The sequence below is a fragment of the Ursus maritimus genome, unplaced genomic scaffold (assembly GCF_017311325.1).
Source record: "Ursus maritimus isolate PB19 unplaced genomic scaffold, ASM1731132v1 scaffold_35, whole genome shotgun sequence".
In the NCBI taxonomy this organism is placed as follows: Eukaryota; Metazoa; Chordata; class Mammalia; order Carnivora; family Ursidae; genus Ursus; species Ursus maritimus.
In genome coordinates this window covers 20,106,940-20,119,107 of record NW_024426119.1, presented here as the reverse complement: position 1 = coordinate 20,119,107, position 12,168 = coordinate 20,106,940, and the positions used below count along the sequence as shown (strand labels likewise).

General features: G+C 35.1%; 1 long non-coding RNA gene across 1 annotated transcript in view; it reads left to right on the top strand.

Moving 5' to 3' along the window:
* The window catches only part of LOC103676763, a 62,139-nt gene that overhangs the window by 31,292 nt on the left and 18,679 nt on the right, over positions 1-12,168 (top strand). The gene's annotated exons all lie outside the window — the stretch shown is intronic.

Below are 12,168 nucleotides of genomic sequence, written 5' to 3'. Positions count from 1 at the left end.
ACCTGGATTTTGTAATTGCCTATTAATTCTCTACATTCCCCCACTACAAGGAAAACACCACGGGAGAGAAGAACCGGTCTCTCTTTCACATGTCATATGTAGCGCCTAGAAAGTGCCTAGAAAGCATATGTCAATAGTAGGTGCTCCAAAAATATTTTGGAGAGAAGTAAGGAAGAAAGGAACTTCAAAGGATCTATCAGAATTCCAAAGATCTTTTTTAGGCATTACTCTCATTTTATCAGATGTAATAAGTTCCTTAAGTGTATGTGACTTTCTTTTCTTTTCCCTTCAGTTACTCTGGCATTGTGCATAATCGGTGTTTAATAAGTAATTATTGATTTTTAGAAAAATTAATGAAAGACTTTGAAATAGGCACTCATTCCAATTGTCTCTGCCTTTCAACATATTTGGCTGTTTTACAACTCAATGAGTTACATAAAATTAATAGTAGCACGAATGATTTTGTCCATAGAAATGAAAATTAGTTGTGTCTGGTGGAATGTAATTAAGTGTTGATCCATTTTATTTTGGCATTCCTTATCTGACTATACACATATGTTCTTTGAATTTTTCTTTGAACAGGTTATAAGAACTTACTGGTTTTCTTATTAATTAATGAGTTAAGTAAGATCTTTGACACAGGATCAGTTTATGTCTGTATGAGTCATAATTATACCCCCTTTTAGCAACTATCCTTTAACAAGACAAAACACACTATTTTCTTTTTATTTTTTTTCATTCACAGCCTCATTTCTTCTTAGAAATGAGCACTAATAGTTTGGTATCTCTAGATCCAATCATTCAGTTATCAGGACTCATCTTGAATAGTTTGTTTCTACCTAGTGGAAGCACAACTTCCTTTTTAGATTTCAACCCTTCCACAACTTTTAAAGAGGTGGGGAGTCAGGTAGAAATTTAAGCTACCTTGCTAAACATGTTAGGACTCTGTCCACCAGATGTCACCCTTACATCTTAGAATCCATAGAAAACAAAAGAGCTAACTTTCCTTTTATAAGTAGGTTATTTTTTGGTAGTGCATATATAAACTGGTGGTATTTAATTTCTTAATATACTGAGGGCTAAGGCAGGCAAGATTGGAGACAGAACTCAGGTCTTCATGGTTCTCCACATTCCTGCTTACCTGACAGACACTTTTCCATATAACATTGCAAAATTTTCTCTCACTGCTTAGTTATGATATAACCTTTTATAAAAGTACTCTCTTAATAATTAAAATATGGTTATTCATGAACAAGCCTAAAAGTTAAGGTTCTTTTCTGGATCAAGTAAGCATCTTCTTCATTCTAGAGTGGTATCTATTCAGACATCATCCATGGTGACAGTCTTTGAGGATTATGACAAAGATGGTCTTCTGGATCAAACATTAGTCACACTCCTCTGAGCCATCTTTTCAACGAGGCCTTGTCCTTGGTCCTTGTCTTTGTCTCATCTAGTCCATTTGTAGTGAGAATCCTGCAAACTCAGGATGCTTGGGTGACTCAGTCGGTTAAGCATCTCCCTTTGGTTCAGGTCATGATCCCAGGGTCCTGGGATCGACTCCTGCATCAGGCTCCTTGCTCAGTAGGGAGCCTGCTTCTCCCTCTGCCTGCCACTCCCCCTGCTTTTGACAAATAAATAAATAAGATCTTTAAAAAAAAAAAAAGAATCCTGCAAACTCAGTTTAGCGAGAATCCCCCACCCTTGATATCACATCACCTTGACTTCCCTTCAGCAGGAATCCTGTTAGTTGGTTTAGCAAAAATCCCGCTACCCGCGATACCTCCTCGTAGTAATTTTTTATCCACTGATACCTCGCTCTGCTTCTTTGCTATTAATCTCCAGTTTTGTGTGCTATATTTGGAGTTGAGCCCAGTCTCTCTTCCATTTTGTAATAGTCTTGACACCTATTACAATAGTGCTGAATAAAGTCTTGTTAAAATATATATTTTAACAAGTGTGTGTGCTCTGTAATGAGAAACTAAGATTGGCCTTCCTCATCAGATATTTGCCAAAATTTGCATTTCAGTATTTTAATTTTTTACATTAATTTTCTGGCTTATTAAGGCAAATGATATCAAAGATAAACTAATCCATTTATTTATTAGAGTTCATTTATTAGGAAAAAAGGAAGTACACATGGACAGAGAACCAAAATTTCCATAGCGTCTACTATATGTCAGGTACTTTACATGTGTAATTTACATGTTAGTTAAATTCTCTTGAATTTTTGAGATTTGCTTAAGATGTTAGAAAACTCGGTGCCATGCACAGTAAGAAATACCACCTGTCTGAGAATTCTTCATGGGGGAGGGTCCTAGGTATCTCACATTTTTCTTCACCTCTGGCTCTATCCTCCTCAATTCTTTTTTTTTAAGTTTGTGTTTAAATTTCACTTAGCTAACATTCAGTATAACACTAGTGTCAGGTGTACAATTTAATGATTCAACACTTACATACAACACCCGGTGCTCCTGAATTCTTGATCTCACTTATATTTTTCTTTCTATGATTATTCTTCCCTATGCTCTCTAGAGACCCAGTATGGAACACAAAGTGTTTTCTTTTATTTCCCTTCAAATGCTAGTCATACAGAGGTTCCGAAAGTTTAATAATATGCTTAAAATACAGTGATGGCGCAGAGACATATCTTCAGGATTGTCTACCTTCAAAACCAGAGCTATTTCTATTCACTTTTCTTTCTGAAATATTTGCCAACTACATATGGTGGGCAGGAAACTAATAACATAAATGGATTTGACTTACTGAGATAGGAAGCCACAGGAAATGATGAAATGTACATATATATAATATATATATATTTTTTTTTTAAGTATGCTCCATGGGGCTTGAACTCACGACTCTGAGATCAAGACCTGAGATCAAGAGTCAGACACTTAACCGACTGAGCCACTCAAGCACCCCATATAAATATTTATTTCAAAGGGGAACTTCTGTTGTTTAAAGCAATGATTCTTATATCAGTATCCATTAATTGATGTGGTTATTCTTATCATAGGTTTTGTAATAATTAATTGTATATGAAATAATCTAATACTCAAACATGTGCAAGGTAATTCTGTAGTCCCTAATTCTCTGAGAACTGGTCACGTCTGTATCAGTGACTATACCAGAGTGGGCCACTAGGTGTCATTCTGGCACAGAAGTAATCTTAAAAGGCCTTCAGAAAACAAATGAGCTCACTTTCAAGGTAGAAAGATGCTCTATTTTGCCCTTTCAAGGATGGTACATGAATTTTGTGTCCACTCAGCCCTGGATATCCATCTGCCCTAGGGAAAGATTAAAATTATTTCACTGAAGTAAAATTATTTTACTGCCAAAAGAAATGTAATAGATAGCTTTGGATATTCGAAGTAGGGTTATACCTAACAGATTTAATAATAAAGAAAAATCTCTTTAGAGTAGTAACAAAAAATACAGAGTACTAGGGAATAAACCTAACAAGAATGTGCAAAACCCATATGAGGAAAACATAACAGTCTTGAAAGACACAGCAATAGACTTGAGCAAATTAAAGGCATCCCTTCTTTATGGATAAGATGTGTTAATGATATGCAGATGTCAGTTCTCAAGTTGACATTTACATTAAGTGCTATCCCAGCTGAAATATCACAAGTATTTCTGGAGCAAAGAAATCAATTCTAAGGTTCATATAAGAAAATAAGCTTACAAGAATAGTTGTGAGAGTCCTGTTTAAATAAAATAAGAAAAAAAAAATGGGTCTAGCCCCACCAGATACTAAAACCCATCAGACGCTAAAACATACTATAAAGTCTCTGTAATTAAAACAGCATGGATTGGTGGATAACAGAGACTAGTGAAGAGGATATCAAATCTAGAAATATACCAAAGTATATATAGAAGTATATTATATATTACATGTGGCTGCTCAAATCCCTGGGGGGAAAGATGGACCTTTAACTAAATGACAGTGTGGCCCCTTGAAAGTCGTCGGATCACCCTATGTCATACAGAGAATGAACTCCAAATGGATCAAAGGTATCAATGTAAAAATATCATATCGTTTAGAAGGAAAGAATAAGTTAGAATAAATTATGAGAAGAAAACTACCTTGAAGTGCTCATCTATTAATATGAAGCAAAGTATATGCACGGTTATTTGTTCCAGCATTACTTCTAAGCACAAAAGTTTGGAAATAACCTTAATGCCCATCCGCAGGAGATTGACTAAATAAAGTATGGCGCATCCACACAACAGAGTTATTTGTGGCCAAAAAGTAAAATGAGGAAGTATCTAGAAATGGAAGATCTCTGATACAGAGTGTTTCCAGGCATAGTTTTAAGTTGGAAAAAGAAGCATAAAAGACTATATATAGCATACTAACTGTTGTATAAGAAAGAAGGGGATATAAAGATAAATACACCTATTTTTTGTTAAGAGGAAGAAGGAGGAGGAGGAGGAGAGGAGGAGGGAGGAGGAGGAATAACAATACAGGAATTATAAACTAGAAACTCTTGAAAAATGGTTACCTAAATGGGAAGAGTGGAAACAGGATGAAACTTCTCTTTGTTTCCCTTTTTTTTTTTTTAATACAGTTTTGGCCTTTGACCAAATCTTTGCAAAATAATTGCTCTGGCCTCTAAAAATATTAATGTCATAAAAGACAAATCAGTTGGGAAACTATTCTAGATTAAAGGAAACTAAAGAACTTTTTTTTTAAAAAAAAGCGCATGAGTTGTAAAGAAAAGCTGTGCACTTTTGATGTTTGCACTTCAATGAAACTTTAAAAGTTGTAAGTCCTGTATGATGCCTCCAGAGAACGCTGTAAAAGACAATCAGTAACCTTTCTCTGTCCCACCTCATTTTGCTGATACTTTTGAGTAGTCATCAGTTCTCTATTAACATTAGAAGACATGGAAAATAATCTTCCAGTATGAAAAAGAAGGAAAAAAAAGCTTGATATTACTGTGAGATGCAGCATGTCCTCTTTTCAAATTTGATCTCAAATCTTTGAAATTCAATAGATTAACCTAGTTTTTAGAAGGCAATTCGCTTCATTTAAACATAAAAATCATGTTGGAATTATTGCTTAAATTGGGAAAAGAGGTATCTGGGTTGTAGGAAACAACACATTGGTTACTTTAACGAAAGTACCTGCAAAAATTTTTGACTTTCCTCGAGTGAAAAAAATATATTTCTGTGTAAAGTTGGAAGTTAAAATTACTGGAAAGTAATTTGAGCATATATTATTTGTTTGTTAGACTGCTGATGGTATTACCTGATATTTTTGCCTGTGGCTTAAGGAAGGACAAACTTGTTAGATGATATTTGTGGAAGAAAATTGCTTTTTTAGGAGAGTATGACAAATCAATGTGTTAAGTACTCCTGTACAATCCCTCATCATCGTAAGATAGATTATTTTTAGTTATCTACTTCATCAAATTAAATTTAAGAAAAATTTGGTTCTTAAGTAATCATATTAGGATCTAGAAAGGAAAACCATAAGTCCTTTGAAGAGTTCAAATTATATATTAATATTTATTGTGGTAAATTTCAAACATGTACACAAGTAAAGGGAATAATATGATGAATAATAATTTTCAGCCCATGTCTGATCTTGTTTTATCTATACTGACCTCCATGTCCCCTCTTCTGAAATTTTTTTTTAAGATTTTATTTATTTATTTTTCAGAGACAGAGAGAGTACAAGCAGGGGGAGTGGCAGGCAGAGGGAGAAGCAGGCCCCCTGCTAAGCGAGGAACCTGATGTGGGACCTGATCCCAGAACCCTGGGATCATGACCTGAGCCAAAGGCAGACACTTAACCAACTGAGCCACCCAGGCATCCCTCCTCTGAATTTTTTGGAAGCAAATCACAGACATCAAATCATTTAAGATTAGATTATATATATTATTAGGATCTTTATAGCTATTCCTATTATTATCAAGTGGATACATCTAAGATACTAGCATTAGTAGATCTCAACACACGAAGTAATACATTGTGTTTCTGTAGGTCTTTAGTTTATCAAACTGTACTAGTCCATTGTGGCATATGTCACATGAACTTGACGGTTTTGCATAACCTAGTTTTTTTTTTTAATGAGATCCTTTTCTATAAACAAATATAATTTGTTTTATTTTATAATAAAATGTCAATTTTGGAACGTCTGCAATAGTTTTATGAACAAATATTTTACAAATGATCAATGTGTGATATTACAAAGCCATGCATGAGTAAGGGATCTGTTCAAAATATAAGATAGATGAATGGATTTTAACACAAACAGAGTATGAAAAGTTCAGTGAAATGGCTTCATATTCTACATGGTAACTAGCCTAAAAAACTGCCACCTATTGAGTTTTGATATAGTGTCAAAGAAGAATATTTGTATTCATCTGAAAGACTATTAAAATACTATTCCCTCTTCCTGGGGCACCTGGGTGGCACAGTGGTTAAGCGTCTGCCTTCGGCTCAGAGCGTGATCCTGGCGTTTTGGGATTGAGCCCCACATCAGGCTCCTCTGCTATGAGCCTGCTTCTTCCTCTCCCACTCCCCCTGCTTGTGTTCCCTCTCTCGCTGGCTGTCTCTCTCTCTGTCGAATAAATAAATAAAATATTTACAAATATATATATATATAAATGTACTTTTCCTCTAATTTAAAAACCTTTATTCTATATAATTTATCTCATTATATAGCATAGATATTAATTACTATGTTACATAATGTATTATTTGGGGAAAAAATAAGAAAAGCTCTCTCATCAGGATTGATGCATTGCAAATCCACGGTTTCCTTATAGATTATCCACCTTTTCTAAGAGCTTTTAATTTTTTTCCCTTTATCATTTGGTAAGAAAAGGAGGATTTTTTAAATTAATTTTAATTAAGAAAGATGGTTAATTTAAATAGTAAACAGGTATTGTTGGGGAAATATAAACACAGTCTCCTCCAATCCAGACATCCTCTTCACAAAGTTAGTTGAAAAAGAAGATACTTTACTATCGAATAAGCATTAAAACAGAATGTGTGTGCACCTTAGGTGATCAGCTAAGAGACTGCAAAGACGAGAAACCGCCCCCCCAATTTTATATATCCAAGCAGACACAACCATTCCATACATGTTCTCAGGATAAACAAGAACTAATCTTCAAGTAGGAGGACTTGACAAAGCGGCTTATTGCACACAGTTCATCCTAACCTTACTTGGAAATTGGGGTGACCATCTGTGATATCTACTTAGCCTTATCCAGAGGAAAACCAAACTTTTCTTGTCTTTATGACAAGAGATAGTTTTGTAACGTGAAGCAAGGTGCACAGTTACCCTCCTACAGAAACTCTTTTCCTTGATTTTTACATTTCGGACAGATGGCTCCAAGTCCTGGAGAAAGACATTCCTAATCATAAAGCTGACAAAATGGTGATCTAGTCTTTAAAGGGATTTTTATGCATTTCAAAGTAGATGGTGCTTAAAGTTGTAATTTTTCTAAAGTAAATGCTCAAAATAAAAGGAGGAGAGGGAAATCTCTTCCTTTATTTTCAACAGAGAGAATTAAGCCCCTTATTTTCGTTTGTATTTGTCCCTCCAGTACCTACCGTCTGGCTGCTTGATGCAGATGTTTATGGCAGGTGAGTGGGGTGGTGAAGAGAGAGGGGGAGCACTACTTTCATCTCTCTCATACCTTGTTTTGTTTGCTTTTGCTCGTTTGTCTTTTTTCTCATGTTTCTGAATGTTAAACTTGGCACTTGTTGGCCAAGTCATGACTTGAAGTGACTACAGCCCTGCAAGTGAAAAAGATTCCTTTATGTTTGTTCCTCGAGATCCTGGCATGCTGACACGTCTGGGAACGGCTTTCTCAGCTTCCTCTTCCTTGGTCTTAGGGTCAGAAGCTCCCAAATTAACCTGTGGTCAGTAAATGCCACGTTAGTAAATAAAAGGATTAAATTGTCTCTTTAATCATTATCCAAATTATTTCTCTTTTTTTCCCCCTTTTTCCCTCCTTTTGCAAAATCATTCTTTATATTTCTTATTTAAAACTTTTTTCATTGCTGGTCTGAGCCGCTAAAAGGCATAGTTCAGAGGGTCGTGTTGGTGAATGTGTCTGAAAATGCTTTCTTCTATTCCTGCTACAGTGTTGCACTCTCCTGGTTTTCCTCCTGTGTCACTGGCTACCACTTCTTTGTCTCCTTACAGGCTACTTTTCCTCTACTTGACCCCCACATGAAGGAGAGCATCTGAATAGAGTCAAACGTTCTCTCTCATTGTTCGCTATCACTCCATAGATAGTTTCTTCTCGTCCCATGGATGTAATGCCATCTGATATTGATGAATCTAAGTTTATATCTCCAGCTCTTATATCTCCTATTAGTTCCAAAGTTTTATACCCAATAGCTTGCTTGAAAGCTTGACTAAATAGCTGAAAAGCAGCCCAGACTTTACATGTAGCTGTAGAATCTTGACGTCTCCCTTCCTCCAGGCTTCTTAGTTCAATAAATGACACCATTATTCATTTAACTGGTCAAGCAAAACACAACGCAAAACAAAGATCTAAGAGTCATTCCACTGACTTACATGGTTTATCCTAAGTTTTGTTAATTCTACTTCTAAAATGCATTTCATACGCACTTCCTCTCTCAGTTCTTATAGCCACCAACCCCAGTCCATGTACCACTCTTTCTCAGGAAAGAATGAGAAACTGGTTTAACCTCTTCCCCCATTTATCAACCACCATGATCTTTTGAATATGAATCTTATTACTTTGGTAATTTTATGATAAACTTTTGAGACCTTTCCCTTGTACTTAGATTAATTCTTTTTTTTTTTAAAGTTTTTATTTAAATTTCAGTTAGCTAACATACAATGTAATATTAGTTTGGGGTGTACAATATAATGATTCGACATTTCCATACTACATCTGCTGTTCACCACCACAAGTGCACTCCTTAATCCTCATTACCTAGTTAATCTGTAGCCCTAACCAGTTCCTCTCTGGTAGCCATCAGTTTATTCTCAATAGTTATGTATCTGTTTCTTGGTTTGCCTCTCTCTTCCTTTTTTTTGCCTTTATCCTTTGTTAGTCAGAGAAAGACAAATACCACATGATTTCATACATATGTGGAATTTAAGAAACAAAACAAATTAAAATTCTTTATTGGGATGTTCTTCGTACTTTTTATTCAAGTGCCCTTAGGTATTTAAAAGTGGACAACTAAGAATAAATATTGGAGAAAATTCCCTTGCATTATTAAAAAAAATTTAAAATAAAAAGGTTACATAATTCTAAATATAGGTAACTATTAAGTTATGAAGTATAATAAGCAAAATTATTTTGTAAAATCATTCCTTAGTGAGTAACACTATGGGAATTCTCTTCAATTAGATCATATTTCTGTGGATTGTAACATTTTTTTTACAGCTAGAATAAGACAGGGTTCAAGATCCAGCATTACTTCCATTCTTATTGTATAGATTAGGATTTTTTTACATAGCCAAATTTCAGTTGTATCGGTCATTCAGATACACCTTCGTAAGTGTGATAGAGAGATGTACCCTTAAGAACTATTTTATATGGCTACATTTGTAATTTCATTTCATGATTAAAACTATTAATTTATAATTATGCATTTGATGAAACAAGCACATCCTATCAACATCTGAGAGGGAGGAATCCACCCTAATTGACAAAAGCTGGTTTTCTATAGTTCAGAACATGTAATTTGGGAACATTTTGTTTTACACCCATACTTAAGTGGATATTCAGAGTGCGATTTCATCAACTCTGCACAAATTAACAGCAGAAAGAAGAGACAGTATTAGTCATCATTAAGCGTGTGTTTATAAAATGTGTACTATTTACAGGAGAGTCTGTAACATATTCCTGTTAATTTAAATCTAATATATGAATCACAAGAATATAGAAAATACTGGATAAGTGGCTGAGTGACAGCAAGTGGGAGGCTTTCAACCCAGTGAGGTAAATATGGCTTTATAGTACTCAGTGATCTTTTGGCAAAAGTTAGTGAGATGTGTCTTTTCCAACTCTGAATAAATATTAAGAAAATACTTTTTTAAACTTCTATCTTATTTCCAATATAGGTATGTTTTTCTTTATCATGTAATGTTGATTGGAAGTAAACTTAAAAAAAAGTCTTTGACCTCGGGGCTCATGGGGGACTCAGTCCATTAAGTGTGTCCCACTCATGGTTTCAGCTCAGGTTATGATCTCAGGGTTGTGGGATCGGTCTGCCGTGGGGCTCTGTGCTCAGCTTGGAGTCTGCTCGGTTTTCTCTCTCTCCCTCTGCCCCTCCCCCCACTTGCACTCTGTCTGTCTCTCTCTAAAATAAATTTAAAAATCTTAAAAAAAAAATCTTTGACCTCTTCCTTAGGTCATCCACGACATGCAGCCGAGACACTGGATGGTAGCAGTGTACAGTATCACTTTAGCTATACTACCAGAGTCACCCCAAATTACGGCCTTCCTTAGCTGGATCTAAACTGACTCTTGTGTAAAATGGAACCTACAGTCACTGATTCTTCCAGTAGACATCATATACAGATTTCAATATACTTCTTCCTCTATAGAGTTCTTTCTAAAAAGGCTTATAGTTGAGTTTCAATCGATACCATGATGTCCTGTTTAATTTTTCCTACTTAAAGCGTCAATATTTCTTTCAGAAAAAATGTAACATTTAAAAATCCATACTTTTTAAATCATATATTTTCCCCAGAAAAATATTAAAATTAAAATAGAATTGATTAATGATTTTAAAAAGTTAAAATGGCTTCACTATTATTTTTTTCGAATCACATATTTCATGGGACTGTAGTTTTCTTTTTCTAGTTTAATTCTTTTGAAAATTGTGATTCAGGTTGCAGATGCAGTCACAGCAGGCTATCTTTCCAGGGTATGGGTCATTCCATCAGGACACATGCAGTTGCCTGTTCTCTAAAAACAGTCTCAGCAAGAAATGGGCAATGGAATTTTATTTATACAAGGCAGAATTTTATAAAACAAGTTGTAATTTTAGGATACATTTTGTACATCACCTTGAATTTGGTCTATTGATCCTTTAATACTATTTTATTTTTCCATATGACAAACAAGAAATATGGATAACCTTACATTTCTTTTCATTGTAAAGTATGCTTATCATATAAAAAGGGGGGAAGCCAAAAGAATAAAATACATATGTTTGAGAGTATGTGTATGGTAGGAACACAGATTTTAGTGTCTAATTGACTATGTTCAAATCCCAATTGTGCTGCCAACTACCTATACGATGCTGGGAATGTTGCTTTACTTGTCTGTGCCTCAGTTTCTTTATTTGTCAGACAGAGATGACGTTAACTGTAACTATAGGGTTGCTATGAAATGAAATGAGCAATTCAGAAAAACTATCTGATTCCAGGGAGTATTCAGTAAGTATTAGTCAACATCATCCAAAACAACCACTTTTGATAATTTGCTATTATACTTTTTTCTCATGTATTTTTAACATTTATTATAATAATAATAAATGTATGGATGGATGTATATCCTGCTTTTCTTTTGAAATTAATTTTAACAAGTTTTTATGACTATAAAATTGTTACACACGCTTTTTTTTAAAAAGCTTTTATTTATTTATTTGACAGAGACGGAGACAGCAAGAGAGGAAACACAAGCAGGGGGAGTGGTAGAAGGAGAAGCAGGCTTCCTGTCAAGCAGGGAGCCCGATGCGGGGCTTGATCCCAGGACCCTAGGATCATGACTGAGCCAAAGGCAGACACTTAACGACTGAGCCACCCAGGCGCCCATGTTACACACACTTTGTAGCGCAAAAAAAAAAAAAAAAAAAAAAATACAGATAACGCATTGACTCAATATTGCTCTGATCATGGGAGCCATTTCAAATGCTTTTTCTAGAGTATTTTAGAACACTGGTATAAACAGCTGAGGACAGCCCTCCTCATCTGTGAGAAAGCATAATATAACTGAAAATTGTATTCTAGTCCCAAGGGAAATTAGACATCCTTCCCCACAATGTGTCTTCAGAGGGCACTTATAATGGGGTCCTTATGCTGGCTGCCTCAGTGATAGATATGGGACTTAAAACCACCGTTTCCAAGGGAAACAGTCCCATTTACCACTCATCACAAGTTGCTATCTTGTTTCACTCAGGATAGAGTTCCCAGAAGACTTCTTCAGC